The sequence below is a fragment of the Chlorocebus sabaeus genome, chromosome 8 (genome assembly GCF_047675955.1).
Source record: "Chlorocebus sabaeus isolate Y175 chromosome 8, mChlSab1.0.hap1, whole genome shotgun sequence".
In the NCBI taxonomy this organism is placed as follows: domain Eukaryota; kingdom Metazoa; phylum Chordata; class Mammalia; order Primates; family Cercopithecidae; genus Chlorocebus; species Chlorocebus sabaeus.
In genome coordinates, this window is record NC_132911.1 from 121,499,498 (window position 1) to 121,527,335 (window position 27,838).

Genomic DNA, 27,838 nt, shown 5'->3' on the forward strand with positions numbered 1-27,838 from the left:
TGAGTTCTCTGTGCTCGGTCCTGGGAAAAGAGAACAGGAATTTTCTTCCAGTGAATTCTGGAATCTTCATTTGTCACCTTTCTCCTCACATTTTCCTTGCTGGAAGCTGCACGTACATACACACACAACATGCATGCATCCTTTTGCTTCCTGTGGATAAATAAGATTTTGTATCTCAGAGCACGATGCTCTCTTGGGCTCTACCTTTTTGTGGTATTTTTGAAATCAATTTAAAATACCCTTGATATCCCTTGAAAGTTTTGTAAGATTTAACCCCTTAGGGGAAAAGTCAGAGGGCCTCTCTTTACACCTCATATCCCTCACCCTTTCAATCCCTTGGGTAAGGAGAGACATCTAAAAGGTTGAGATGCAGTCTTTACTGTGAGAACCTCCCTCTGAAACTGCTTCAACTGCTGACAGCTCACAAGGCAGAACATGAGTTAATGTCTAATATTAAACAAAGTCAAAAATCAAATACATCAATCACCTAACTAAAAGCACATTTCAAAGGAGGACACAGCCAACTGGATGGCAATCCTGAGCAACACTTGCCTTGGCAGGTGTCTCATGAAGACACTGCTCTGTCTTGCTTCCAAAGTCCTTCTAAGCAGGCAGCTTGGCGGGCCAATCTTGGATGGAGAGAGATGCCTCCAGTTTCAGGAGCCAGAGCTGAGGAAGTAGAAAGTAGACCACCTGCAGGCAGTACACCACTACCTACTTCCCTAATGCCTCACTCACATTAGCTCACTGATCTCACCTGTGACCTTCACTGAGCTAGATCAAGATCCCCAGGCTGCAGTGAGAAAACAAATTTCCATTGTCTACTGATGCCCACTGGGAGACCTTTGCTTTTGAATTCTTGAAATCTAGATTCCCTCTCAGTGTCCTCTAGGTTACCAGTACACTTATGCCCTCCAAATCAGGGCATAGTTGCAACTAAGCAATTAAGAGAAGACTGGAGACCAGTGGGATTGGAAGGTAATGGTGTCACTGGAGTTTCTAGGCTTTTATCCATCCAGACCTCTCCAGTGTCTTGTCGTGCATCGATTCTCTCATCAGATCTTTTTGGGAATGCCCTCATCCTGGGTTGCCAAGGAGCACCTGAAGCAGAGCATAAGTGAATGCCTTTCTCAAGGCACAGGGAAAGACATTGGTGGTCTTGATTTGCTCCATCAACCCCACCTCCCAGATTTATGTTTGAACTGTTGATCGTGGTGCTCACATGGAGGAACAGGACACTGGAGTGTGAAATGACAAAATACACCTCTTTCCTAAAGCAAAGCAATCTCCCTTGATCACAAAGCTTGTCATGACACTAAAACACAACAGTATAAACAAGGGCAGAGATGAGAACCATAATGAAGAGTTTGAGAAACTGTAAAGTGGTCCTGAAAGGAAGTGGTACCTCTTGAGAATAGTCCTATAAAGTATATACCTGTCACTAAAAGATGCCCAAGTCACTGACCTTAAGTCATTACCATGTGTAGATCTGCTATAACCAGTGAAGGTCACAGATATTCGATTCTGTAAAAAGCAGCTTTTAAAAATAAAATTCAATTCTTGGCATGTGTTGCAATACTTCCCCTGTTCCAAACATAATACTGAAGCCACCCACAGGACCGCTGTCTTAGCCAAATACAGTAAAGAAACAAGACTTCTCAGGAAAGGCCCACACGAATAGTATCCAAGGGCCAGGGTCAGGTAACAACGCAAACAGGCTGCAAAGTCTCCTCTTCTAGCACCACTGGACATGCTGTAGCTGAGTAAGCCAAGGATGCTCTGTCCAGCTTTCTCAAAGTGCTGCTCATGAAGACAATTCCATAGACTACAGGGACATATGTCCCCTGTTACTCAGAACTTCAGACTGTGGGGAAGGTCCTGCCCAGTTTTTGCCTGTGAACTCAATTTCTATAAAACAGAGTTATGGCAACTGAGAAAAACACCTCTCATACAGTCTCCATGTAATTTGTTTGTTTGTTTGTTTTTAGACAGGATCTCACTCTGTTATCCAGGCTGGAGTTCAGTGGCGTGATCATGGCTCCCTGCAGCCTCAACCTCCCAGGACCAAGCAATCCTTCTACCTCATTCTCTCAAGTAGCTAGGACCACAGGCATGCACCACCATCCCCAGTGAACTTTTTTATCTTTTGTAGGGAAGAGTTCTCTCTGTGTTGTCCAGGGAAGAGTTCTCCCCCAGGCTTGTCTCGAACTCTTAGGCATAAATGATCATCCCACCTTGGCCTCCCAAAATGCTTGGATTATAGGCGTGAGCCACAACGTCCAGCCCTATCATTCTTATTGTCATAGCTAGATCATTATTTGCAGGAAGGCAGAGACTATCCAGCTCTAGAAGCAACTTTAAGCCATTAGGACTGACTGCTTCCCTCCAAACTTACTACACACTTGGGTTCAAAAAAACAGGACCATATTTCAATGTTTTGCATTATTCATGCCATAGTCCTGAACCATTCACTCTAATTCATCTCATTTCTTACTTCCTGCACTATTTTTCCTGGCTTTTTACCTTCTAGTCTGTCTTCTGACAGATGATCGCTCCTTGCTTCTTGAATTGGGTCCTGAACCTGAAACGTTCTTCAGCAGTGGGTAAGAGAACTGGCTTTGAAGCCGGTTTTTCTCAATTCAAATCCTGATACTGTCATTTATTAACAGTATGATCCTGGACAAGTTATTTTAATTTTCTAAACCTTAATTTTCTTAACTGTAAAGTGGTGCTCATAATAGCACCTACCTCTTGGTCTGCAGTCCAATGCTCCTGGCTGGGTGCAGTGGCTCATGCTTGTAATCCTAGCACTTTAGGAGGTGGAGTTGGGTAGATGAACTGAGGTTAGGAGTTCGAGACCAGCCTGGCCAACATGGCAAAACCACATCTCTACTAAAAATACAACAAAAAGAAAAAAATAGCCATGTGTGGTGGTACACATCTGTAGTCCCAGCTACTGGGGAGGCTGAGGTGGGAGAATCACTTGAATCCAGGAGGTAGAGGTTGCAGTGAGTCAAGATTATGCCACTGCACTCTAGCCTGGGTGACAGAGCAAGACTCCCTCTCAATAATAATAATAATAATAATAATAATAACAACAACAACAATAATAGCACCTACCTCTTGGAATTCTTGAGAAGATAAAAAGGTTTATATCCAAAACAATTAGAACAACAACCCAGCACAGCTGAATTGCTCAATAAATGCTAGCAGTTGTAGGGCATTTTTCAGCCACCTCTATAGCCATGTGGACACTTTAGTCAACCTGGGAAAATACCCAGTACAGGTCATCTCCCGGATACTTTATCCCTGGTAATCCATGCCAGGTTCTCTCCAGCACACAGAGAAGAAAGCATTTATTTCTGTTTGCTCTAACACAGAGCAAGGCATTATGATAAGAGCTAAGATTTTCTTATCCAGTGATTAATTTCTTATTGGATCCAGCTTATTTAAATGGAGCTCCACAGAGAGTTAGTTAAATTAAACACAAAAGTTTTTTCTTGTTGGGTTTTTTTTTTTTTCAAACACTTGCTTGCTGTTCATGATATAGTAAAACTCATTAATAAACCACAACATGTCTTACATGTCCATTCCTGATCTCCATACTTGAGTGGTCACCAAGAAAGTATTGTACATTCAATCCATAGCATTTAATTGCCATGGACCCTACCTTTAACTGGTTATTATCTGGTGGTTAAGAGAATACTAATACATAAGACATTATCAAAGAACAATAGAAGGTATATAATTAAGCACTGAGCCAAGTAAATGGTGCCAATTATAAATTCAGTAGTTCTGGAAAGGACGTATCAGGTAATGGGTTATAGTAACTCACTTATTCACTCAAAAAATACTCACTGAGTACCATCCAAGTGCCAGTTTCTGTGCTAGGCTCTGAACATAGGTGAAGGACATTGGGATCTTTCTTCCCTGCAGTCTTCCAATCTTTCCTATGGCCCCCCGCCCCATGGTATAACCATCATGCAGCTGGGTCATTCATTCTTCTGAGCCAAGCATGGTAAATTCATTCACCTTGCCAGTGAGTGGTTCCTAAATGGCCACTGACATTGAGAAGAGTTGGCTTGAAGCTTCTGGGAAAGTTCCTCCTTGGTCTGAAGAAACTATCCCAGGAAAACATACACCTTTTCCTTCATTGATGCCAAGCATGGATGTGAAGTCCTTAACTACCACATATCTTGCCACCAGCTTGAAAATAGAGAAGCAAGAGCCAAAAAAAAAAAAAAAAAAAAAAAAAAAAAAAAAAAAAAAAAAACACTACAGAAAAACAGAGTCAGTGCCATTAGACTAAGTCAAGTTTTCACAGAGCCCTACTTTTCGCCATCCAGTAAAGGAATCCAGTACATTTCCTTATTCACATTAGCTTAAGTTTTGCTTTTTTTTTTCCTGTTATTTGCAATCATACACATTCTAACTTATAGAACACATGAAGAAGACAAATGAAATACAAACAGTTCTCAAGGTGCTCACAGACTAGTGTTGACAAACATGTAATCATGCAGCATTGTAATTTGTTAGTTAAGTACAATAGAATAGTGGTTCAGGAATAAAAGTATATCAAAGGAAGGAAGAGTTGGCAAGATCTAAGAGAGGTAGTTTTATCAACTTTAATTAGTCCTTGAAGAGCAGTCAGTGAATAATGATAAAACAGTGAGTAATTGGCAATACTCCAGCTTATCACTGCAAAAATTGGCTTAATTCCTATTACTTTGTCAATTTCAGTTGTTACTACTAATGTCTTAAGATAAGCAAAGGATAATCTCTTCCTAGAATTATAAGCTAAAGAATACGTTCCTTTAGTTTGATTCCTGTTTCTGGATTCAGTCTGAAAGTTTCTGTCTTCAAGGCTTTTCTTTTCTTTTCTTTTCTTCTTTTTATTTTGAGACAGAGTCTCTCTCTGTTGCCCAGGCTGGAGTGTAGTGGCGCAATCACGGTTCACTGAAACCTCTGCCTTCTGAGCTCAAGCAATTCTCATGCCTCAGCTTCCTGAGTAGCTGGGATTACAGATGCCTGCCACTGTGTCCAGCTAATTTTTGTATTTTTAGTAGAAACAGCGTTCCAATATGTTGCCCAGGCTAGACTTGAACTCCTGACTTCAATTGATCCACCTACCTCAAACTCCCAAATTTCTGGGATTACAGGCGTGAGCCACCATACCCAGCCTAAAGGCTATTTTTTATCTCTAAAGATTAAACTGGCTTCAGAATTATAGAAAATCAGAACACTTTACCCAGTGTGCATAAGTTTTGGTAATTATGTGCATGTAAGGAAAAAAACACTTTTTCTGTTTGATATCATTAGATGGTTGAAATTACACTTTCATCTGTCTTTCTCTACAGAAAGAGATTTTTTCTGCTAGCTAAAAAAAATCCAGATATTCATTGACTAGACTTGTGATTATCTATTTTACATAAGACTTGGGCTTCATTGTATAACTATAATATTGAAGATTTCCAAATTAAATTTGGGAAACAATGTTAAAGCCTTGCTAAGATTGTGGTTAGGATAAGCCGTAGTATAGAAGCTTTATTTAGTTGAGCTTCAGATACTCAAATTAATTTCCAGCATTTTCCAGTGTTTATAAATAAAATCATTGCTTGTGGCAATGTTTCCGTGATGGGACTTTTTGCGGAAGTCTCTCAGTAGACCACTCAGGTCCCCAGAGTTGGCTAGCAGCTCCCTTCATGCTGTCTGGTATGCTAGGAAGTACATTTACAGATATTAAAAACCTAGATTTTAGAATCTGACTGATCTAGGGGGGCGGAGCAAGATGGCCGAATAGGAACAGCTCCAGTCTCCAACTCCCAGCGCGAGCGACACAGAAGACCGGTGATTTCTGCATTTTCAACTGAGGTACTGGGTTCATCTCACTGGGGAGTGCCAGACGATCGGTGCTGGTCAGCTGCTGCAGCCCGACCAGCGAGAGCTGAAGCAGGGCGAGGCATTGCCTCACCTGGAAAGCGCAAGGGGGAAGGGAATCCCTTTTCCTAGCCAGGGGAACTGAGACACACAACACCTGGAAAATCGGGTAACTCCCACCCCAAAACTGCGCTTTAAGCAAACAGGCACACCAGGAGATCATATCCCACACCTGGCCGGGAGGGTCCCACACCCACGGAGCCTCCCTCATTGCTAGCACAGCAGTCTGTGATCTACCGGCAAGGCAGCAGCGAGTCTGGGGGAGGGGCGCCCGCCATTGCTGAGGCTTAAGTAGGTAAACAAAGCTGCTGGGAAGCTCGAACTGGGTGGAGCTCACAGCAGCTCAAGGAAACCTGCCTGTCTCTGTAGACTCCACCTCTGGGGACAGGGCACAGTAAACAATAACAAACGCAGCAGCTCTGCAGACACAAACGACTCTGTCTGACAGCTTTGAAGAGAGCACTGGATCTCCCAACATGGAGGTTGAGATCTGAGAAGGGACAGACTCCCTGCTCAAGTGGGTCCCTGACCCCTGAGTAGCCTAACTGGGAGACATCCCCCACTAGGGGCAGTCTGACACCCCACACCTCACAGGGTGGAGTACACCCCTGAGAGGAAGCTTCCAAAGCAAGAATCAGACAGGTACACTCGCTGTTCAGAAATATTCTATCTTCTGCAGCCTCTGCTGCTGATACCCAGGCAAACAGGGTCTGGAGTGGACCTCAAGCAATCTCCTACAGCTACAACCTACAGCTGAGGATCCTGACTGTTAGAAGGAAAGCTATCAAACAGGAAGGACACCTACACCAAAACCCCATCAGTACATCACCATCATCAAAGACCAGAGGCAGATAAAACCACAAAGATGGGGAAAAAGCAGGGCAGAAAAGCTGGAAATTCAAAAAATAAGAGCGCATCTCCCCCGGCAAAGGAGCGCAGCTCATCGCCAGCAACGGATCAAAGCTGGATGGAGAATGACTTTGATGACATGAGAGAAGAAGGCTTCAGTCCATCAAATTTCTCAGAGCTAAAGGAGGAATTACGTACCCAGCGCAAAGAAACTAAAAATCTTGAAAAAAAAGTGGAAGAATTGATGGCTAGAGTTATTAAGGCAGAGAAGCTCACAAACGAAATGAAAGAGAGGAAAACCATGGCACGAGAAATACGTGACAAATGCACAAGCTTCAGTAACCGACTCGATCAACTGGAAGAAAGAATGTCAGCGATTGAGGATCAAATGAATGAAATGAAGCGAGAAGAGAAACCAAAAGAAAAAAGAAGAAAAAGAAATGAACAAAGCCTGCAAGAAGTATGGGATTATGTAAAAAGACCAAATCTACGTCTGATTGGGGTGCCTGAAAGTGAGGGGGAAAATGGAACCAAGTTGGAAAAAACTCTTCAGGATATCATCCAGGAGAACTTCCCCAACCTAGTAGGGCAGGCCAACATTCAAATCCAGGAAATACAGAGAATGCCACAAAGATACTCCTCGAGAAGAGCAACTCCAAGACACATAATTGCCAGATTCACCAAAGTTGAAATGAAGGAAAAAATCTTAAGGGCAGCCAGAGAGAAAGGTCGGGTTACCCACAAAGGGAAGCCCATCAGACTAACAGCAGATCTCTCGGCAGAAACTCTTCAAGCCAGAAGAGAGTGGGGGCCAATATTCAACATTCTTAAAGAAAAGAATTTTAAACCCAGAATTTTATATCCAGCCAAACTAAGTTTCATAAGTGAAGGAGAAATAAAATCCTTTACAGATAAGCAAATGCTTAGAGATTTTGTCACCACTAGGCCTGCCTTACAAGAGACCCTGAAGGAAGCACTAAACATGGAAAGGAACAACCGGTACCAGCCATTGCAAAAACATGCCAAAATGTAAAGACCATCAAGGCTAGGAAGAAACTGCATCAACTAACGAGCAAAATAACCAGTTAATATCATAATGGCAGGATCAAGTTCACACATAACAATCTTAACCTTAAATGTAAATGGACTAAATGCTCCAATTAAAAGACACAGACTGGCAAACTGGATAAAGAGTCAAGACCCATCAGTCTGCTGTATTCAGGAGACCCATCTCACACGCAGAGACATACATAGGCTCAAAATAAAGGGATGGAGGAAGATTTACCAAGCAAATGGAGAACACAAAAAAGCGGGGGTTGCAATACTAGTCTCTGATAAAACAGACTTTAAGCCATCAAAGATCAAAAGAGACAAAGAAGGCCATTACATAATGGTAAAGGGATCAATTCAACAGGAAGAGCTAACTATCCTAAATATATATGCACCCAATACAGGAGCACCCAGATTCATAAAGCAAGTCCTTAGAGACTTACAAGAGACTTAGACTCCCATACAATAATAATGGGAGACTTCAACACTCCACTGTCAACATTAGACAGATCAACGAGACAGAAAGTTAACAAGGATATCCAGGAATTGAACTCATCTCTGCAGCAAGCAGACCTAATAGACATCTATAGAACTCTCCACCCCAAATCAACAGAATATACATTCTTCTCAGCACCACATCGTACTTACTCCAAAATTGACCACATAATTGGAAGTAAAGCACTCCTCAGCAAATGTACAAGAACAGAAATTATAACAAACTGTCTCTCAGACCACAGTGTAATCAAATTAGAACTCAGGACTAAGAAACTCAATCAAAACCGCTCAACTACATGGAAACTGAACAACCTGCTCCTGAATGACTACTGGGTACATAACGAAATGAAGGCAGAAATAAAGATGTTCTTTGAAACCAATGAGAACAAAGATACAACATACCAGAATCTCTGGGACACATTTAAAGCAGTGTGTAGAGGGAAACTTATAGCACTAAATGCCCACAAGAGAAAGCAGGAAAGATCTAAAATTGACACTCTAACATCACAATTAAAAGAACTAGAGAAGCAAGAGCAAACACAGTCGAAAGCTAGCAGAAGGCAAGAAATAACTAAGATCAGAGCAGAACTGAAGGAGATAGAGACACAAAAAACCCTCCAAAAAATCAATGAATCCAGGAGTTGGTTTTTTGAAAAGATCAACAAAATTGACAGACCACTAGCAAGACTAATAAAGAAGAAAAGAGAGAAGAATCAAATTGACGCAATTAAAAATGATAAAGGGGATATCACCACCGACCCCACAGAAATACAAACTACCATCAGAGAATACTATAAACACCTCTACGCAAATAAACTGGAAAATCTAGAAGAAATGGATAATTTCCTGGACGCTTACACTCTTCCAAGACTAAACCAGGAAGAAGTTGAATCCCTGAATAGACCAATAGTAGGCTCTGAAATTGAGGCAATAATTAATAGCCTACCAACCAAAAAAAGTCCAGGACCAGATGGATTCACAGCTGAATTCTACCAGAGGTACAAGGAGGAGCTGGTACCATTCCTTCTGAAACTATTCCAATCAATAGAAAAAGAGGGAATCCTCCCTAACTCATTTTATGAGGCCAACATCATCCTGATACCAAAGCCTGGCAGAGACACAACAAAAAAAGAGAATTTTAGACCAATATCCCTGATGAACATCGATGCAAAAATCCTCAATAAAATACTGGCAAACCGGATTCAGCAGCACATCAAAAAGCTTATCCACCATGATCAAGTGGGCTTCATCCCTGGGATGCAAGGCTGGTTCAACATTCGCAAATCAATAAACATAATCCAGCATATAAACAGAACCAAAGACAAGAACCACATCATTATCTCAATAGATGCAGAAAAGGCTTTTGACAAAATTCAACAGCCCTTCATGCTAAAAACGCTCAATAAATTCGGTATTGATGGAACGTACCTCAAAATCATAAGAGCTATTTATGACAAACCCACAGCCAATATCATACTGAATGGGCAAAAACTGGAAAAATTCCCTTTGAAAACTGGCACAAGACAGGAATGCCCTCTCTCACCACTCCTATTCAACATAGTGTTGGAAGTTCTGGCTAGGGCAATCAGGCAAGAGAAAGAAATCAAGGGGATTCAGTTAGGAAAAGAAGAAGTCAAATTGTCCCTGTTTGCAGACGACATGATTGTATATTTAGAAAACCCCATTGTCTCAGCCCAAAATCTCGTTAAGCTGATAAGCAACTTCAGCAAAGTCTCAGGATACAAAATTAATGTGCAAAAATCACAAGCATTCTTATACACCAGTGACAGTCAAACAGAGAGCCAAATCAGGAATGAACTTCCATTCACAATTGCTTCAAAGAGAATAAAATACCTAGGAATCCAACTTACAAGGGATGTAAAGGACCTCTTCAAGGAGAACTACAAACCACTGCTCAGTGAAATCAAAGAGGACACAAACAAATGGAAGAACATACCATGCTCATGGATAGGAAGAATCAATATCGTGAAAATGGCCATACTGCCCAAGGTAATTTATAGATTCAATGCCATCCCCATCAAGCTACCAATGAGCTTCTTCACAGAATTGGAAAAAACTGCTTTAAAGTTCATATGGAACCAAAAGAGAGCCCGCATCTCCAAGACAATCCTAAGTCAAAAGAACAAAGCTGGAGGCATCACGCTACCTGACTTCAAACTATACTACAAGGCTACAGTAACCAAAACAGCATGGTGCTGGTACCAAAACAGAGATATAGACCAATGGAACAGAACAGAGTCCTCAGAAATAATACCACACATCTACAGCCATCTGATCTTTGACAAACCTGAGAGAAACAAGAAATGGGGAAAGGATTCCCTATTTAATAAATGGTGCTGGGAAAATTGGCTAGCCATAAGTAGAAAGCTGAAACTGGATCCTTTCCTTACTCCTTATACGAAAATTAATTCAAGATGGATTAGAGACTTAAATGTTAGACCTAATACCATAAAAATCCTAGAGGAAAACCTAGGTAGTACCATTCAGGACATAGGCATGGGCAAAGACTTCATGTCTAAAACACCAAAAGCAACGGCAGCAAAAGCCAAAATTGACAGATGGGATCTCATTAAACTAAAGAGCTTCTGCACAGCAAAAGAAACTACCATCAGAGTGAACAGGCAACCTACAGAATGGGAGAAAATTTTTGCAATCTACTCATCTGACAAAGGGCTAATATCCAGAACCTACAAAGAACTCAAACAAATTTACAAGAAATAAACAAACAACCCCATCCAAAAGTGGGCAAAGGATATGAACAGACATTTCTCAAAAGAAGACATTCATACAGCCAACAGACACATGAAAAAATGCTCATCATCACTGACCATCAGAGAAATGCAAATCAAAACCACAATGAGATACCATCTCACACCAGTTAGAATGGCGATCATTCAAAAGTCAGGAAACAACAGGTGCTGGAGAGGATGTGGAGAAATAGGAACACTTTTACACTGTTGGTGGGATTGTAAACTAGTTCAACCATTATGGAAAACAGTATGGCGATTCCTCAAGGATCTAGAACTAGATGTACCATATGACCCAGCCATCCCATTACTAGGTATATACCCAAAGGATTATAAATTATGCTGCTATAAAGACACATGCACACGTATGTTTATTGCAGCACTATTCACAATAGCAAAGACTTGGAATCAACCCAAATGTCCATCAGTGACAGATTGGATTAAGAAAATGTGGCACATATACACCATGGAATACTATGCAGCCATAAAAAAGGATGAGTTTGTGTCCTTTGTAGGGACATGGATGCAGCTGGAAACCATCATTCTCAGCAAACTATCACAAGAACAGAAAACCAAACACCGCATGTTCTCACTCATAGGCGGGAACTGAACAATGAGATCACTTGGACTCGGGAAGGGGAACATCACACACCGGGGCCTATCATGGGGAGTGGGGAGGGGGGAGGGATTGCATTGGGAGTTATACCTTATGTAAATGACGAGTTGATGGGTGCAGCACACCAACATGGCACAAGTATACATATGTAGCAAACCTGCACGTTGTGCACATGTACCCTACAACTTGAAGTTTAATAATAATAAATAAATTTAAAAAAAAAAAAAAAAAAAAGAATCTGACTGATCTGGGTTCAAATCCTGGTTCTGTACCTTATTAGCTGTGTTATTTTGAGCAAGTTACTTAGTCTCCCTGTGTCACTGTGGGAAAATAAAACCAACCTAAGATTATTTTGAGAATTAAATGAAATAATATAGTCAAGTTTCTTAAAAGAGTGTCTGACATTCATTGTCTTTTAACAAATGTATTGAACTAGAGACATAAGGCAGACAAAATTAACCCCCACGAGGGCTCTGTAACAAATGCCCAACAGATAATATCCAAATAGCCATTATTATTTTTCATAAGATCTGTTTATTTCCCAGGACATAACCATTATCAAGTGCTCGGAGAGAAAAATCAAAGAATGATCATAGATTCCTCCATTGCCTCCCGCCTCCCAGCCCATATCCATTCCATCATGTCGTGCTTTGAGAGTGTGCCCTCTTCTCCACTTCACCTACCGCCTTGACAGTCCAGGACTATTATGCAAATCATAACCCTTTTTGTGAACTTCTTATGACCGTCTTGGCCATCCATTCTTCTTACATCCATTCTGCACATACTGGTTGCTGATTTTTTACCATTAACATCATTGATTTTATTTGCCCCAGACCCTCAAATGGCAAACCATTTCACATGAAATTAATCTCAACTCTTCCCATGCTTCTTGAGTTGGGTGCTGCCTTACCTCTTCCTAGCATCATGCACCCTATGTAGCACTATTTTCTAGACACCCTGGCCTTGTTGATGCTCTTTCAGCAAACCAAAAGCTGTTGCTTTCACTCTTCTCTCTCTTATATCTTCATAGAGCTGGCCATTTGTCATGATTCGAAAGTCAGCTCAAATGGACTTCCTTACGTTGTTCTTGACTTCTGCAGTTGGTCTCAGAATAACACCCTATTTTGTCTTCTTCATAATATGAAATCAGTTTGTCTACTTATTTATCTTTCTACAACGTCTATAGCTTTCTAGAATTTAAGATACTATAAAAGCAAGAACCTCATCTACCCTGCCAGCTGCTAGATCCCTTGTGCCTTAAAAGAGTACATGGTACATAATAAGTACATAATGAATGTTTGTTGAATAGTATCACACTGAGACTCCAAATGCTGCTTCAGTTTATTCACAAGTTTTCCAAGTCATTTAACTTCCTACTTGAGGGGAGTTTAGGCCCTTAGAGTCATGAGTTCAAAGAACAGAGACCCAAGGAGGTGATGAGTCTTACAGAATTAGTTAGTGTTAGAGCCTAGAGAAGATCCCTGGGACTTTGAAGGTCTAGACGAGTGCCCTGCCATAATATTGGTTTGCTAGGCAGGAGTCCTCTGACCCTCTAGATTGTCCAGAAGAAGGCAATGAAGTTTGAAATCATATCAATCACTTTCAATGGAATTAAGGTCTGGACTGGGTGGAGGAGGAGAAGTATGCTACTGAAACTAAATAAAGATGGGACAAGGGCAGAGAAGGCACTAGCGCACAGAATCCCCCACCCAACACACACATACAAAAATTACTTCTTTATCACCATGAGTGAAAGGACCTCAGATTCGTAGCTACAAGTTGTCAACATTCAAAGCATGTATCGAACACTGTTCTAATTAATAGAATTATAGAGTCTCAGCATGGAAAGATATCAATTCTTCTCAGATGCTTTACACCATTTACAATATGTCTGCCTAGAAGTCATCCACCTCACTTTTAAGTATCTACAGTAAGGAAGAACTCATTGAGTCCCAAGGAGGCTCATTCTGTCTTTCAACAGCTCTGAGTATAAGAGCATTCTTCATTAAACTGGGCTAAAAGCCACTCTTGTATATTTTATTGATTCTAGTTTTGTCATGTTGGGTTATCTAAAAGCAGCTATCATGTCACCCCCTAGTTTTCCTTTGTCCAGGTTTTTCTAATACTTTTTCTATGGAATGATCTTTCATTGACAAAAGATTCATTTTTGCTGGTCTTTCCCTCTCTACATGGTTAGATATGTCAGCATTCCTCATGAAGTAGGTCTTCAGGTATAGGAAGAGCAGTTTAGAAGCCAGAAATTTCCTTGCACTGGAAATTATATTTATGTAATGTAACTAAAGTTATTAGTCTATATGAGTACTCGCAACCACCCCCAACCCACCTCCAGCCCATTAAAAATAATCCTGCATTGACTTCTAGGTTCCCACTCCTTCCCAGTCCTACTAAAGAAGGATTTTTGCTCACTGAGAGAGAAGCTAAGTTGACCTACATAATAAAGTGATAAAGGGGTTGTGGCCTGGTTATCAAGGAAGAGTTTTTTTAGAGCTCAAGTTTATAAGAAGGAAACACTAGAGCAACTGCAGGATGTAAGGGAATTGGAGAGAAAAAGAAAAGGTGGCATTATGAAGCACCAATGTGGCTTAGTAATGGAATTCTCTTAGATATTCTCCAAGAAATTCAAGTAGAAATTTCTAGTTGCTTTTAGCTGCTTTTAGTTGTTAGACTATGTTCCCTTGAATGTGACATACCACTCTATGACAACAGGGGCCACTGAATTTATAAAGTTATGGACATTAACAATTCCGTAGCAATGATAATGATTTGTATTTACAATGATTTCACTGTACTAAGGACTTTACATTTATTATCTCATTTAATTCTTAGAGCAACCCTTTGAGATATATGTTATTATAATCCCCGTTTTTCAGATGAGGAGACTGTAAAACATAGAGGTAAAAGAAATTGTTTACAGCTAAGCAATGGTATAGTTCTCAGACCCGTGTCTAACTCTAAATCTCATACATTATGTCTCACTGTAGTCCTTGAGCAGAATGGCCTCGGTGCTTGTCCAGTAAGAAAAAGAGAAACAGCCAGAGGGATGGGCCTGGAATCCAGGAATTAATTATCTGCTGCTCTAGGGAGAACATACTACCTAAAGCCTGTCTCAAAGCTGACAGTCCAGCACTGAGATCACTGAGATCAAAAACAAAATCAAAGTGATATTGAGGTTTCTGGAACATTCCTTAGAAAAAGATCCAAACTTTCAAAAACTTCAATCTTATTTTCCACAGTATTGATTGCACAATTTTAGCCCACGGCTATTTTTTTCCTTCTTGAACACATCAATTCAGAAACTTTAAAGAACAAAATTGTGTTCACAAAAATGTAATTGATAAAACTAACTCTTTCCTAGCTGACTTTTTATGGTTTCAGCTAAAATGCAAGCTAAACTGAATTCCATAATGGACTATACTTCATAATAATTGTAGTCTATTTGTATGCAAATAGCTGAACGACATCTCTCAATTTCAGACTCTGGCGGTAAACTCACATCAGTTTTGGGTAGATTCTAATTATGAATCTGATATAATAGGTATTGAATTAATGAGAATCTCTTACACCAGTTTTGAGAGTTAGCACTCATTATTCACTATTTGAATCTTAAAAATGGAGTATGTTTATGATAAAATGTATTAGGTGGTGCCATTATTTAGTAACTATTTGATCTGAAATGGTTATTTAATTTCTCCCAGACCACAGTGTTAGAAAAATGAGAATAATAACGACTCCATGATAGGATTATTGGATAATGAGGTAAGATAATGTATACAAAGTACTTAGGAAAATGTTTGTGGATCAATAAATTACAGTTTTTTCTATTCTCTGTTGCTAGATCACCCTGAAGGTCCCTCCAAGTGGCCAAAACTTAGTAACTCCTTTGCAAGGCATTGCCTTGCTACAGATGTCCTAGAAAATGTTCCCTCCATGACGAGAGCCCAACTTTAATGTGAAGACAGAGACAATCTTTAGTAAGAACTGAGAAAGCAGGAATCAAACTCATAAGACAGGGCCAAGTAGACACATACATAAGGTCTGCTCTGGGTCAACAACTTGCCCACCTAGTGTCACATAACACCCTCTGGCATGAATGATGCCCACCCTGCCTTGCATTTCTGAGGACAAGGGCCATAGAAGGAAGACAACATTCTTTACAGGAGATGTTTATTTTCCCATTAATAAAGGGAAATTACTTTGTTGGTTAGGAGCCCAGATTTTAAAATTACTCTCATGGCTGTATCTAAAACCAATTCAATGTTTTAAAACTCAAATTTGTTTGGCATAATAGAGTTGAGGCTATCAGATCTTGTGACATGGCTAGTCATAAAATGTTCCCTGGGAACAAGAATGGGGCATACTGGGGGGAGTGGGAAGAGAAAAATCATAATCACTTATGTTCAGATGGGCATAGTGAATGCCTGGGTGAAACCTAGCTTCTGAGAACACAAAAAAAATCCATCCAAATGGGTGGAATATGGTTATCCTACTTGTTGGCAGTATAGTGTGTTTAAAGGACACCAGGCTTTAGAGTTGGACAAAAAGATCTTGGCTCAAATCCGGGTTCTGTCTTTTATTCTCTGGGTGACATTGGGTAAGTTACTGACCTTGCCAAGCCTCAGTTTCTTCAGCTGTGAAATGAGGATCATAATATTAATTTTGTTATGGGGTCTAGGATAATATAAGTAAAACACTTGGCTCAATGCCTCATGGATTATAAGTGCTCAACAAATGCTAGCTGTTGTTATTGTCATTTTGTTATTGCTGTTTGTGTGTTAGCAGCTATTATGTGCTAGTTAATCCACCTATTTTGTCTCTTTTAGGATAAAACACCCTGTCATGTTACTATTAACATCCCCATTTTATAGAGGAGAAAACTGACTCATATATCCAATACACATAGTTAAGAGAAAGCAGAGCTGAAATTAGAACCTAGGTCTGGCTGATTTCAAAGCCCATGCTATCTCCGTTGCTTCCATCACCACTGTGGAAGTGAAAAGCTTCACTTGTAAGACGTGGGCTGTAATCTAAGAAAGGCTTTGATATGTGAAAGTAAGTGATAACAGGACATCCTGACAGGTGAGTATGTAGAATCCTGGGGAAAATTTATTTCAGAGATCTGGACAAAGAGGCCTGTGTTCAGGGATATCAGCAAGGTCAATCCCAAGGGTGAATTCAAGGGCTCAAGGTTACAAGGCCAGACTTAGAACAGAGCTGGCTCAGACACCAGGGTAGATGGCTCCAGGTTACCCAGAAACCCACTAGGGTTTTTTAAACCCCTGTTGGCAGCAGGAAGAACTAGGTTCAGGGTATGGGGTGGCACCAGTCATGCTACAAGTAGGTTTCAAGTAGATCCAGATGTGGGGAGGAACAGAGGAGAAGCAGGAAATCAGGCAAGTCCTGACATCAGCAACAACCAGTCGATTTACACTTTTTTTTTTTTTAACTTTGCAAACAGTTTCCCTGAAATTGTGCAGACACAGTCTTAAACCTGTCAATTCTGGAGGCTCCAGATTTATATATGAACACTGCACTGTCATTCTCCAAGTGCAAAACTACAAAATGCAATGTTTCTTTCTCTTTATAGCTATCCATTCTTCCATGACCTTGAGTTTGATGACAGCTGCTTCTCTAGTTTTTCCAATTATTAGGGACCTTCTCCATGAGCATTGGCAATTCTAGAAATTAGGTAACACTCCCTGGCCTATGACTTGCACCTGTGACCCATGACAGAGGCAGTGTTCGTCTATTGCAGAGTTAGCACATATGGAAAAATAGATGAAGTCACTGCCTTATCCACGTCCATGACAGGCATTATTAATCAATCACAGCACCCTTTGTAATTTGACCTAGAATATCCTCGCAGTTATGCTCCAAATCTAATCAATGGATTAGATTTAGCGCATTATAAAACTTACTGACCAGTGAAGCCTAGTGGTTTACCTTTCAATAAATCACTGAATTAAAAATAAAGCTAATAATGGCAGTTTTAAATGGACTTCCTGGTTAATTGTACAAATAAATGCCTAAGTGCATTGGAATCTCGACAGAATAGGAAAAGCAAAAACAAATTTTAAAAATCCTCATTATAGAAGAAGGAATAAGGAACTCTGAATTCTTTTATTACCTATCTGACTTAATTCAGCTATGTGAGCTTCTACTATGTGTCAAGCTGTATTCTAAGAACTTTACATGTTATCTCGTTTAATACTCATAAAATATTAGATATTTTCATTGATTTTTTTAAAAGATGAAGAATATAATATTAAAGAGGCTAAACAACTTCATAAAGATCATGCAAGGTCATCAGAGGTAGCAATGAGATTTAAATCCAGTCCACCTAATTTTGCAACCAGTGCCCTTAACCTCTACATTTTATATTGTCTAACCAGATATATAAAGGCCAAAAGAAAAAGAAAAAGCTAAGTTGGCAAACAATGGGTATGCCCTAGATTCAGAATATTCTTAAGGTGGTGAGAGTTGCTAATACAGCAGCAGTTCTTTCAAGGCTTCACATCAGTCTGCCCCATTGGGGACCAAAGAGAATCAGGAGCCATGGCAATGCAGGACAATCACACTCCACAATTCCAATGGATTGGGACATCGGGAAATTTCCCTTTGGGAAATTCTGTTACAGCAGTTATCTAGGACATGAAAGAAAGACTATGTGGGCACATGGCCCGTGATTCTTTCTGCTCTATCAGGTTCACTGACTTAACAGAATCTCTCTTCTCTCTAGGGCCACATGCATAGCCCCAACAGATGCCCTTGCCATGCACAGGAGGATAAACAATGACAGTCAATGTCAACTCATCAATTACAATGTAGGGATCAATCCTAAAGGCCTTGACATTCCTGAAGTCTGTTGTAGCTACCACCTCTCATTTCTTTAGCTTATGAGTAGTTCCAAGGGAGATGGGAGCGCAGCTGGGAGCTAGAGGACCCTACCCCTGTTCAAATAGCAATTAAATCCCTCAAATCTTCTCTTGCAGGAAGAAAATTGTGGCCATTCTAGCACGAGCTTCCTCAACTTGTCTCCATCTCTGTTTTTCTCTATTATCACTTTTTCTTCCTTTTTTGTGCTTTCAGAAGAGAAGCATCTCCTTATTGACCAATGCTGCTGCAGGTCCTTCTGGTGCTCTGTTCTGCAGTTTCCCTGGGACATTGTTCCATTGATTCTCTCCTCCCTATCTTAGAGGGAAGAGAGGTAGCCCAGGCAGTCAAAATTTTCCTCTAGCCTGTAAAACATTCTTTCCTTTGAGCCTGCTACCCTGATGTTGCCTGATCTCTTTCTTTTCTCACTGTCCACCAACATTCTTGCAAAAGTAATGTACACCCACCAGCCTCTACTTAATCACCACCTCTCACTGTATTACCCCCAGAATAGCACATCTGTCCCCACAACTCCAAGAGAAATGACTTCTTTTTGGTCAACCACATGGATATTTGTATCAGATTGTGCAGTGAAGACTTCCGTTTATAAATGAAAGAAACTAAGTCACCCTATTCAAGACTAAAGGGGGAAGGGAGTGTTTGTTTACTGCTTCACATTCCCAAACCTTGAAAAGGGCAGGAATGGACCTGGCCAGAGAACATCATCAGGATGCTCTATGTGACTGCCCATCTGTCTCTCATTTCTATCATTATGTGCCAACAGGGAAATGGGGCCATAGACCATTTTGGTCTCACATTTTTCATTGTGTTCCCCAGTTTGTTGGGAAAATCCAGAGAAAGGAATCAATTGGCCTGCCTTGATTGTATGGCCACTTCTTGAACCATTCACTGTGACCAGAGGAAAGCCATGGCAATTGGATCAGCCTAGGTCCTCTGTCTATAAGGCTGACTAGAAATGGGCAGCATCTGGTACTAGAAGCAGCTGGGGAACCACATACATGCCTGCTGGGGAAATCATAAACTGTACAGCCACCATGATTTATGTCTACTAAACAGACTTATGTGTACAGTTGAGGATTGTGCAGAATAAAATAATAGATGGTGGAATGGTGGTCATCATCAAAACCACACAGCTATGAGGGCTGAGCAAAACTATTAAGATGTCTTTGCAATTCTAGCCAAACATATATTTAAGATCTTGTGTCAAGTAGACCTAATGGCTCTATGGGACCTGAGGTCTCTGACTTGAAGGGACATCCAGTAGGGCCAGATGTCCCAAAATATGAGCTCCATCTGCCTGCTGCTTTTTTGCCCCTGGAAACCCCTTTTAGTTTCAAATTTTCACAATACAAGTGCAAGCCCCTATGAGAGGGCTCCTGTCATAGTTACAAATTAACAGCCCTGGAAAGAGTAGTTCACAGACAAATCTGAACAAAAAGACCCTGCAGCAACAGAACCAGAAAACTCCTGAGAATTTTGGGACAGTGGAAAAAGGACGTGGAGCTGCAGGAGCAACAAGTCTTTCCCAGCTTGAATTTAGCAGACAGTAATATCACATGTCAGGAGAGTGTTCTGACATTTTCTAAACATTATTATCCCCCTCAACAGAAGAAAACAGTGAGGCTAAGAAAGATTTGTTGAAGACTTGTCTTGTGTCAGGTGAACTAAATACTGGCCAGGATTTAGCTCAACCCCATTGTACAGATGAGAAAACTAAAGCTCCAGGAACCTGACCACATTTACACAGCTACATAGTGGCAGGTTCGGAATTCTCACTCAGATCTATTTACCTGGCTCCAAAAGATTGCAGATGGGGCAGTGAACAAATACAATAATTTGTTTCAGAAACTAGGTTTTTTGACTTCCAAGTTAGTGCTCTTTTTGAGGAGTACACCACCTTTCTTATTTAAACCATAATGTTGAACAAAGCATTTCCACGAGAGCAATGTCCTTTTTTCTCTTTACATCTGGGAGGTAGGCAGGAGGTGGGTGATTTTCCCTACTCAACAGATAAAGGGACAAAGGCTCTGATGATAAACTTAGCCCAGTCAGGATGTCATTCTAAACCCAGCAGGGCTGGGAGCCCTGCAGGCACTTTGCTTTTGCTTTCTATAGTCATCTTCCCCCCAAGTCAGACAATCCTGGAAACCAGGGCCAGGCTGGCTGTTTGAGTGAGCTCATCTCTCCTCGTTTTTCAGCTTCAATTTCTCATGACTGTTTTACATTCTGAGCCTTTGCTCTTATTTTCAGTCTTTCATAAAGAAAAGTTGTTACATTAGAATTGAGTGACTGTCTGCCTCGTTCCTCATCTCGAATTGTATTTTTACATTATCAAGTAAATTAAAAGCCATACATTACAGAAACTCATTTAAAATTCCGTTTAGCGCACATCTGCAGAACTTTTGCTGATTCAATGAATGCCCCACTTACCAATCATGTGTAAATCAGCGTTTTGCTGTGGGGAATACGTTAGGGCCAGCTGAACTGACAGTGTCCAGTTGATACTTTCTCAAGTTTCAGGTTCTCTCTAGCCCTCCTCACCTGAGCCTGGGAACAAGGGGGGAGCTAAGCCCAGGAAGGCAACGTGACTTGTGGGGCATGTGCCCACGACTTTACACCTCAAGAAGAAGAGGGAAATGACCCATCCTCGGTAGTGGCAACATCTCTGGCAGAATCACCACTAGTATAGTAATAGCCAATAGCTAGAACTGGCTTCCGGGGCACGCTACCTGTGCAGTTATAAAAGGCACAGTGTTGAAAGAGTCCCGTGCTTAGTTTAGTTATCTGCTATTGCCAAATGAAATTCTTGATCATGTTTTAGCAAAAGTCTCTCATTTTCATTTTTGCAGTACACATTACACAGTCAATTTTGTTGACAGATGTCATTTAGTGAATACTTTTCTCCAAGTTAGACCTTGAGCTTCTCTTGCATCATCTAATTTAATATTTACAGTATTCAGTTATTCAACAAATATTGAGCCACTCATTAGGTACCAGGCACTGTGCTAAGCCCCAGGGATGCTAGAAGAAATAAGACAGGCGTGGTCTCTGCCTTCATGGAACTTACACTCAAACAGTATAATCAAAAGTAAATCAAAACTATAATAACTATTCTCAAGGAAAAAACAATAATAAAAGACCAAGGTAAATATATTAGAAAGGATTCATTTAAAATAAAGTGACAAGGAAGGGCATTTCTGAGAGCCTGAGAGGTAACAATTCTTGTACTCATTTTACAGATAAAGAAATTGAATCTCAGATAAGTTAGGTGACTTAGCCAAAGTCATAGAGCCAGACAATGGCAGTGGCAAGCTCTGAAATCAAGTCTTTCTGACCCAGGCGACAGTGTGTTATAACAAATCTTTTCAAACTTCAAATAATAGTAATCGCTGGGGCTTGTATTAAACTATAGATTCTGATTCTTGGATGGTGCTGATGTTGCTGGGCCCAGAACCCCACTCTGAGTATAAGGCCCTAACCCCCTGTGTTAGTGGACATGGTTGGGTGACTGCAGACAGAACTCCTGGGCACTAAGTCCTGGAAAGGTGGTTCTTGCCATCAGAAGTGATGGGTAGTGCCAGAGGGGCACAGTGGAAACTCAAGGGCTGTAACTCCTCAAGGATTTCATGAATCTGCAAAAACCCTGGGGGAAAGAATGAAAAAATCACCCTAACAGTTCTGACCAAGAACTTGGAGAAGGGCTCACCTACAAGAGGAGTTTTGTCCACCTCTACAGATCCAAAGGTCTAGGTATATCACCTTGAGTGCTAAGAAATGTTTCTTTCTTATGTCCAATTACAGTCTCTCTTATTGTATCTTAAGCTCATTTTCTTTTGCAAATTTCTTTATGAAGAAAGAACACAAGCAGTTAGCATTTCCACATATTGAAGTTAGTTTCAAGTCATCTCTTCTGTTTCTAAGTCCAAATCTAAATACCTCATTGCATTTTATTTTTGTCTTTATAGGAGTATGGGAGTCATTTTTAAAAATCTCTACAATAATCTTTTTTCTGATTCTTCTGCAGTTTTTGTGAGCCAAATATGACATTATGAGATCTGACTAATTCATAGCAAAAATAACCACTTCCCAGCCCTCATAGAACACACTTCTTTTTTCCCCACAATATATTAAATTTATGGTCAACTATGAATGCCAGGTCTCTTTCTACTGTTTATGTATATGTTGAGTCTCTGTTCTCTGTGTTTGTCTTTTTTGTTAAGTACTGAAACTATGGCGATTAACACAGTAGCTGCCGCATAGTAGATAATTAATAAATATCAGTGAAATAAACGCATAAACAATCTTGAACTAGTTTTTGCTGAATTATAACTTGTTTTTAAAGTGTATTTCTGTGCTTAAATCATTAGGAACCTCCTTGAAGGGGGAAGTGACCTCACTTAGAGCAAAGACATGAGTGTAGAATTACCTGGAGGCATCTAATAAATATTTTCCATGAGTGATAGTTGACCAAAGAAAGAGCAGAGTCTGTAATTTTTGAGATGATGTAGAGAAAAGAAGGACTAAGAAAGACTATAGGACTGGGAATCAACCAGCCAAGCTTCTAGCATTGGCCATACCCCAAACTGGCTGTGTGACCTTGAGGAATTCATTAGATTTCTCTGGGCTTCAAGTATCCTAGCCAAGATACGATGGGTGGAATGAGATGATCTCTAAGTTTCTCTTTAGCACTAACAATCTGTGGATCCATATGAACACTTGTATCAGGGTTTAGAAAATAGAAACCAGTTGCCAAAAGACAAAGATTTGTTTAGAAATGCAAGTATCTGTCAGAGAGGATCCTTGGACAAAAACAGCTCTTGCTTTCTCCTTTGGAGTCATATTTTCCACTCTTGTGGCTTATTGCAATGGTCTTTAATGAATGCAGTTTTCTCTGTGACCCCTTTCTGTTTGTCATGCCTAGCTAGATTTGTGTGGTGCCTTATCACACCATTTGGCTCTGCATCTGCCCATGTTTTGTTGCAAAGTTCACAGTACTCCTCGTGGTGTGTTTGATCTGCCCTCGAAACTCCCATTGACTTTGTGTACTCATTGCCTGATAAGGCCCATTTAATCTGCACAACTATTCAACACAAAGATGGATAATTAAACATTCTGTGGATTTCAGTCTCATTCTCCAAGATGTAAGGGGTTTCCTGGCAGCACTGTCTGCCTGAATCCCTCGGAGCTTCCTGAGAACTCTCCCTTCATAACCTACAGATAAATCACACTTCTTCCCCCAGAAACATAGCTACTCTCTCTTTCCTAAGGGCATCTACTTCATTTGTACCTGGGCCACGGTTAGAATATTTCAGGTAATTTCAGCTCCAGGAGGGCAACACTGCAATATGAGTTGGCCTCCATTTACCTCTGTTCCTTCCTGCCTGCCCCCTACTGAGAGCCTGTTTTTGCCAGGAAATTTTGTTTTTGTTTGTTTCCAATCCAATACACAAGCTTCCCACAGGTACCTAATGTGCCATCTGCATTTTAGCAAATATTATCTCCTCATTCAGCCTAAATCAAGGGCTTTTCTCTTAGCATCTGGAATTTGTAGGTATGCTGCATGCACTGGCAGAGCTAACCATGAGAGGAAACAAAACAGCATCTGTGAAATGGGATAATATAGGGACAGAGGCCAAGGAACTTTGGAGTAAGCAAAAGAGAAAACTCCAGCTGTATTCAAGGGAAAATTAATCAAAGCAACATGTGTTGTGTATTTTAGACCTACTATGTGCCTAGCAATGTGCTGAATGCTTTTAATAATGCCAACTACTCATCTCAGTATCTCCATGCAGTATTAGTTTCAACTTAGAAGGAGTAAGGCTAGGAGAGAAAAAAAAATAACTTTCTCAAAGTCAAGCAACTAATAAGTGGGTTCAAACCTAGGCTTTCTTTTTATTAATTTGTGTAAATTTATGGGGTAGAACTGTAATTTTGTTACATGCATAGATTGCATAGTGGTGAAGTCAGGGCTTTTAGGGTATCCATCACTCAAATAACATACATCATAATCACTAAGTAATCTCTCATTGTTCATCCCCCTCACATCCTCTCACCTTTCTGGATCTCTATTGTCCATTCCACAGTCTATGCCCATGTGGACATATTATTTAGCTCTCATTTTTAAGTGAGCACATGCAGTAGTTGCTCTTCTGTGTCTGAGTGGTTTCACTAAGACGATGACCTTCAGTTCCATCCATGTTGCTGCAAAAGACATGATTTTAATTTTCTATGGCTGAATAGTATTCCATTGTGTATATGTAACACATATTCTTTATCCAGTCTTTCAGTGATGGGCACTTAAGTTGATTCCATATTTTTGCTATTGTCAATAGTGTTGTGATCAACTTAATGGGTGCAGGTATCTTTTTTATATAGTGATTTATTTTCCTTTCAAACCTAGGCGTTCTTAACTTTAAAATTTGTGTTCCTTCCCTTTTTTATCAAACTGCTATGAGAGGGAAGAGTAAATGTGAGGACAAGTGCAGGAGAGGAGAGGGAGATACAGGAAAGGAAAGGATGTAGGTACATTCACAGCTGCCTCAAGTGGCACTCAGAGTGTGTCATCAATGCCAGTGATCTGTCATCAATACCAGAAACTACATACACTTTACAATTTGGTTCCAGCACAACAAAAGTCAGTACATATAACTCTCTTCTGAATCTTTCATCATCAGGCTTCTTATTGGGGAATTCTCCAAGTGTGCACAAGTGTCTACACATCCCCATGACCTATTTAGTAGTCAATGTTTGGGGTGCAGGCCACCCATTCTTAGTTTCTAGCCTTGCCCACCCATGTATATGCACTATGATCTCTGACTGTAAGCAAGCATGCTAAAAATGTAGTAGTCTACAACAATATCATCGCTTTATTACTACCTCTCATGGTTCTGAGGGATAACTGGGCTCAGCTGGACGGTTCTTGCTCAAGGTCTCTCATGTGGCTGCAGCCAGACAGTGGCCTATACTGAAGACATCTCAAACACTTCTTCATTTGCATGTGTGGTGGTTGGTTCTGTCATTTAATGGCTCACTTGTGGCCTCTCCATGTGACTGGAGCTTTCTCACAGCACAAGGCTGGGTTCTAAGAGAAGCAGCGTGAGCGACCCTTGGGAAGCTGGGTCAAGTTTTAGGCCTTGGATGTCTCACAGCATCACTTTGCCCATAGCTCTGTCTAGATTCAAGGGGAGGGAACATAGACCTCACTTCTTGATGAAAGGAGTGTCACTGTCACATAGTAAGAGGAGTGTGTGCAATGGATCTTATCATGACCATCTTGGAAACTATATTTTGCCAGAATCCTCCCATTTTATTTATGTCTCATATGTGACATATACTCATCTTTTCTCCCAAGATCACCATATCCCATACCACTACAGCATCATCTCAAAGTCAGGATCTCAAGCACTAAGTAAGATACACTGTGGGTGAGGCTCCTTGGATACCACTCCTTGACTACTGTTTCTCTATCTGAAGATGTGTGAACTAAAGAGACAAGTTATCTGCCCCCTAAAGACATCATTTTCTAAGCATTCACTCTGAATTGGGCCCCGAATCTGGCATTTAGATGAGTTACTTATCAACAGTCCTGAGAAGTAAGTAATATTATTTCTAATTCCAGGCATATCAAAGTAGTACGTATTATTTCTAATTCCAGGCATATCAAAGTAAGTACCCAAGATCTTATAGCTACTAAGAGTCTTTAGCTCCCCAATGAGGCTAGTTGAACACACATTATGTAAGACAAATTATAAACACCTTAACATGCAGCTAACTTATATTCAGTAGTATTAATTTATATTCAGTAGTAATTCTGAAAGTGTCCACAGACCACAAGGAGTCCCTGAAATATTTGCAGGAAACCCAAGAAGTTAAAACTGTTTTCATAATAATATTAAGACTTTACATGCCCTTTTCACTTGACATTTGCACTGATGGTACAAAAGCATGAGAGTTAAAAGGAACCAGGCCTCCTCAAAGAAATAGCTGAGCCAGGGACTGGAGCAAAGTCGGTACAAAGATGAGCCAGTAACAATTTATCAGGCCAGAAAGTGAAAAGGTGGTCAAGGAAAAAAATGATTGGGCCACATCACAGACATAGGAGACAGCTTGGAAGGCTCCTCCTGGCTAGATCTGGGACAATTTTAGGACCAAAATAATTAAGTTCTGGGAAATATTATAAACGATTAAAAAAAACCCAGAAAGTCATGAGTTTAGACCAATAAAAGATAAATAGATGATAGATAGACACATCATAGGAGAATAAAAGAGGGCTCTTGCTTACAGTATAATGCTAAGGCTAATTGGCACATATGGAGGGGATGCTGAAACTGGAGAATCATCATTTTGCAATCTCCATAGTTGTAATCTCCAAAGATTGGATCAGGCAAGAGCTATCAATGGATGCTAAATCTAGGAGATTTTTATGAGAAGCTGAATTTGCATGGTCTTGAAGGATCTCATCACACACTATTTATTGTGGTAAAAGAGAAAAATAAAATAAATTAAAAATTAAAAGAGTGGAAAACTCGAACCACACCTGGACTAATGATCACAGTTAACGTTACTAATGAAAGGCATATGGTGATTGTGTGACTTCACATGTGGCTTCTGAGAGACACTCATGCAGTACTCCGGCACAGGATGCATAATGTGAACCTAATCACAATGCAACATCAGAAAAACACAAAACAAAGGATGTTCTGTTTTTTTCTTTTTATAAGTGGATGCATGGAGGAAGATGGCCTCTACTCTTTAAAAAGCGTCATAAAAAAAGGTTGTGGAAATGTTTCAGATTAAAGGAGGCTGAAAAGACAAGATAACTAAATGCAATACTACCTGATACTGGATCTTGTACCTGTAAATTATCACATTAGGTCAACAGACAAAACTGGAATACAGACAATAAAAATGTTATCAGTGTAACTTTATAAAGTTGATAACTCTACTGTGGTTATTGAAGAGAAAATTCCTTCTCTTAGCAAACAATTATTGAAATATTTAAGGGTAAATGGCCATGATGTATGTAACTTAAACTCAAATGATTGAGGGGAAGAAAAGAGGTGGGGAAAGAGGGTAAACAATAAGGCAAAAGGAGAAAAATTTTTAAATGGTGAATCAAAATAAAGAGTATCTGGGTGTTCCTTGAATTATTTTTATTTTTGAAAATTTTTAAGGTAAATGTGTCTCCAAACAGAAAATTTAAAGTAACAAA